At 42.3% G+C, this 5,083-nt stretch overlaps 1 protein-coding gene across 6 annotated transcripts in view; it reads left to right on the forward strand.

Moving 5' to 3' along the window:
- Positions 1–405: 405 nt before the first annotated feature.
- Positions 406–5,083, forward strand: part of SYK (spleen associated tyrosine kinase) — a 54,178-nt gene continuing 49,500 nt past the window's right edge. For 3 of the 6 annotated variants that reach the window (XM_026082921.1, XM_026082923.1, XM_026082925.1), the window contains exon 1: positions 406–608. The gene's annotated coding sequence lies outside the window, so the exon portion shown is untranslated. The remainder of the gene's footprint in view (positions 609–5,083) is intronic. The other 3 variants (XM_026082924.1, XM_026082927.1, XM_026082928.1) reach the window with 1 other exon arrangement.

Genomic DNA, 5,083 nt, shown 5'->3' on the forward strand with positions numbered 1-5,083 from the left:
GCTGTAAGAAAGGCTAATGGATAAATGTTCATAATGTTTGGCACAAAATATCATCTACCTCAGAAAAATAAAATAAAATTCTGTAGCTTGTCTTCACATTCCAAAGTTAAAATTAGGTCATAACTTCCTGTCTGTGTACATGCAATGACTAAGTGGCCACTTCTGTAAACACATATTTGTAGTAAGAAGGAAAGAAAGGGGAAAATATTTCTGAGACCCTGTGGGATCCTTGCGTTCTAAGGACAGTCCAGGATATGTAAAATGCTGCAGCCTTCCCATTGTGCCAGATACCGGAACAACTGCAAACTGAACAAATATTAGAGCCTAAGTAACCTGTATACACGGTAGGACACGGAGTACTGCACTGTGCAGTTTCACTATCACTCAGTTTGTAGCTAGCTGATGTTGGGATGTATTAATCTGAACAGCCAGCAATACCTTGCCTTTTCTGCAGTTTTGTCCTAATTTACTTTGGGACAGCGTTCTTCACAACAGATACGGGATGCCAGATGTCCTGAATGCACAAAATCTAATATGCATAACAACTCTTCCTTTCAAAATTCAAGGAGACAGTCCAAGGAATCTTCCAGCCCTGGTGCTCCATAGAGGTAAGCTGTGAGGTCCTGAAAGCTTTTGTAAAGCAGTGGAACTTGAGGTACTGTAGTACATAAATCCAGGCACACTAGTGAAACAACCGCTAGGCTAGGGACAGAGTTGAATTTGGCAGGAATAACAATTGTGGTTGGAGGTAGCTGGAGAAAACACGGGCAATGATCACAGGAAAAGTTGGAACAAAATATATACAGTGGAAATAAGCATAGAATTACATAAATATTTTAATAGTCAGGTACAAAGATATAGTCTTAACTATTTTTTAAAATAGTTAAACTTTAAAATCTTTATCTTAAGCAACAGATCGGGTAAAATGAGTAAAATGACTGGGAGTTATCATCTCATGCACCACCCACAGCTGTCCTTTGCCCACCCTCCCAGACAGCCTTTCTCTATAATTTTTTTTTCCCCAGGCTTGGTTAAGATAATGAAGTAAGTGGGGGGGGGGGCAAAGACCCCCCCTCCTCCCCCCCACATTTTTGAGACCTTAGCATAACCTGTAGAAGTCAGTGCAGTTTCTCTTAGCTAAACCCAGTGTAACTGAGAGCAGAATTAGACCTGTAGGATGCTAGATCTAAAATGCCAAAATGTGTGCTGACCACCAAGTGTGAGGTTCTGTTTTTAATAATGCTAGTTCAGATTCCAAAAGTGACTCTACAAATTTCAGAGGAATTAATCTCAGTTGAAAACAATGTATCAGTATTTTTTAGAAACTGATTTTCTTGGTTTTTTTTTTTTTTTTTTTTTGGTAGAGTTCCCTGAAGAGTTTATTTCTAAATTTGGACTGGAAAACTGAGGTTAGAAACTGGCTATACGTGCAGATGTTTTTTCAATGTTCTTGAAAAATATAGTAGAGCAAAATTTGAACTGAAATATCCTTTTCAGAGTTTTGTTTGGAAAGAATATAGAAAAGCAAGCTAGTAGGTATACTAAGCAGGTATCTGTGGATAGGCTCCCACTCTGGGAAACTCAGCCCAAATTTGCTAGCCTGAATCAAGATAACTAATTCACTCTACATAAAAACAAAACCAAGGTTCTGACAAGGTGAAAATCTCCAACATTTGAAATATAAGGAATGTAATTAAAGTAAGTGACCTTAATGCAGTCTATCTCTGAGCTAAAGGTTAAATTTTACTGCATTTCAAAGAATACATGTGAATTCCATAGTATTTTCCTCAAAAGTTAGTAAAGCAAATAGCAGGATGTTTAAGTAAGGATTATTTTTGTAAATTAGGTAATGGGATTAGCTATGTTTTGAATCAGCGGAACAGCTCACAAATTTATGAGAATGATGTCTGCATTAAACTAGTGTCGAGAGGAAGAAAAGCTCGTCAAGAGCAATTCTGACTCTGAGGCTGTCATTGATGTGGGAGTCTGAGTATGAACAAGGTCAATGGCAAGGGAGGTATTGAGCAAATATTCCGTCCTCAGTTCTGATGTGTGATTGGTAAGAAATCATACACTGCTTAGGTGAGCTCGACTTCTTTGTTGGTCTTCATCCGGTGAAAATCTGGTCAGCCCAGTAGGCACACTTACGTGCAGAAGTGCAGGAAAAAAGTCTCATAAGGGAGGAATGAACTAAAATCCAGTGGAGCTTTCTTCTGCAAGGGGTGCAACTCTGTTCCCTTGACAGCAGTAGTATACTGAAGGAGAGATGTTGCTAGCATGAATCTAATTGCCTTTGACTCCCAAGACCCAAGTTTGGTCAAATGCAGGCAACTTTTTGTAGCTTTTTGTCTGGATCTGTAGCAAACCCATGAAGTCACTCGGGTGCTGAGCCCATCTGACAGGTGGAGGGCAACCACGCTATCCTGATCCGTATCTAGGCACTGGGAGCATCTGAACCTCTATACTGCACTGAGGCACAGAGCCCGTGAGAACGGGTGTACAAAGAGGTCTTCACAGCCTCCCTGCTGCAGGCATGCCGCTTCAAGCAGGAGCTGCTTGGCACCCGGTGGCCAAGAGCTGAAGAGGGACCCTGGCACAGCACAGGGCATGCTTGCGTTGCCAGCCTGGCTGCTGGACTGGAGTTGGGAAGGAAAGCTGTGCCTCTCCGTCCTCCTCTGCCTCAGTCGGTACCCATGTGTTTGCCAACTGATTGCTGGTAGCGAAAATTACCATTGGATCATTCATTGGCATAACAACTGATGTTACGCAGAGGATGGCCCATGGTAAGAAAACAAACCTGACTACAACATATTTTTCCCAGCTTGGCAGTTTGTGATGCGAGAGCTCGGGAAATACAGCTTGCTGGCCCAGAACGTGCGGAGGCCAGGTGCATCCTCTCTGTGCCCAGCATGCGACAGAGGCCTTGTCGAGAGCATTGCACCCGTCCAGATGCTGCCAGTAGGCTTCCTCTGTGGGAGGGGAGGAGAGGGCTCTGCTCTCTGTAGTAGCATTTCTGAAATGCTCTCATGCTTTATGCGAGAGGTGAAGCCTGTGGTTAATCCAAGTGGTCATTTGCTGGCTAGAAGGGATTCCTGCCCGTTAGGAGACTGCTTGATCCATTGCCTGAAGCAATTAGGAGTGAACTTTAGCTGGCTGAGCTGTGCTGCTTGTGCTGAGGGTACAGGATGGGGTGAGGAGAGGACACAGAGTTAGTCTGTGAAAGCTCTTGATTCATGCTAAATGGTATCAGGAACTTTTTGTTTTGTAATCTACCTTTCTGATACATGTCTCTTCACAAAAGCTGGTCAGGAAGAGCTGGCTCCATTGCTGGAGGACACTTGTTGGAGAAGCCTCCCTTTGGGTTGCTTCCTAATTAGAAAGGCATTATACAGACTTTACTTAAGAAATTGATCCTTAATGTTGGCAGTGTAGCTATGTGAGCTAGTATCACACCTTCCTTTCAAAAAAAAATGCTTGTCCTTTCTTCCATACTTCTCTGGGTGTGAACTGTTTCTGTGTGTAATTGCCAGCAGGAGATGAGCCAGTGTCAGTTATGCTGCCTTTGCAGCAGAGCGTTAACCTTGCTATTTCCTCATACCGGGAGCATTTCAAAAAATAACTTGGCACAGGTTTTACAGACTCTGGGAAGTGGCACTGAAGAATCTTTATCAGCTTTGTAGCAACTTGCCTATTGCTCCTATTCTAGGAGCAGGGAGAGCAGGCTATTTTTCTTCCTGTAAGAACCTTCTACCTTGAATAGAGCAGGATGCTGCAGACTGTGTTTCAGGTGACAGATAACCTTGATCTGAAGGAGGAACCTGCCTAAATTTGCCACTCTGACTCACAGTGAGTTCACTGAGGCTTCCATTCAGCAACAGGTTGTAGCAATCCTGAGGATAGAACAGTGTGTTTCAGTGAAACAAATTAAATAAAATGGGATGCAAATGTTCTTGTTTTGTTGATCACTTAACAATGCGTGATTGCTGATATTCCTGTCTGAAAAAACGAGGTCACTGTCTGCGTTTGTATGTTTTAGCCTAGGAACTAAGACTGAGACAGGCAAAGCTGCACAAAGCAGTCCACACCCTCCTAGTGACTTTGGAAATGTCAGTCTGTAACAGCTAGTTGAAAAAAAAATGTTGTCAAATGCTTTATGGAAGCAGAAGTCAAACAGATCTTTTGGGTCTGCACACTACTACAAGCAAAATGTTGTTTGTTCCCAATTTCGAATGAAATGTGGCCCTGAATAGTTCTGAAAATGAGCCAGGCTTTTTGTTCTAGTCCTGTGATGGCTTTGTCACTTCTAATCCGGTGGAACAATGTTCAATTCCTGCTGGAATATCTTTTACTTTTGAGGAGGAGGTTTTACTTTTCTTCCATTTTCTGTTTGATAATAGTGACTTCCTCCTAGAACTGATGGYGATTGAGTTCAGAGAGAGGTCTTGTTTACTGGAGTGTATGCAAAAAAAAAAAAGAAAAGAAATCCTACAGAATGACAAACAAGCAAAGCTATGGACTATGTCCATATTCAGGTTCAGGGCCTGACCCTTCTGAATGAAGCCAAGCTATCTCTGTTCTCACGGTAGTAAGAATCCACAGCATTGCCAGCTCTGCGCTCAGGAGTGCAGTTTTCTCGTATCTTTTTGTATTTGGAAGTCGGGAAGTTCTTCCATGGTTTGTCTTTCTGGAAAATAAGTATTGCCCTTCTGCAACATTCTAGTAGGTCTGCTGCTTTTGGGAACCGCTGAGTTTTGAAAAATAAGAAAATGGAGAACCTTGAAAAAAGATTTTAGAGTCACTTTTAGTGAAAACTTAATGGAAGTTTGATGTGCCTTAGCTTAACTGTTTTGCCTTTTCCATAACTGTTTTGTCATAGCAGCCTCTGGATCTCAACCTTAGTCTTCTGTAAAAAGGGGAATATATTCCATCTGGAAACATGCTGTGCTGACATACTTAATATTGCTGCATCATTGAACCTGAAAATATCCAGGCCACTGGATTTTACAGAATCACAGAATCGCTGAGGTTGGAAGGGACCTCTGGAGATCATCTAGTCCAACCCCCCTGCTCAAGCAGGGTCACC

The sequence above is a fragment of the Apteryx rowi genome, unplaced genomic scaffold (assembly GCF_003343035.1).
Source record: "Apteryx rowi isolate R43461 unplaced genomic scaffold, aptRow1 scaffold_598, whole genome shotgun sequence".
Classification (NCBI taxonomy): domain Eukaryota; kingdom Metazoa; phylum Chordata; class Aves; order Apterygiformes; family Apterygidae; genus Apteryx; species Apteryx rowi.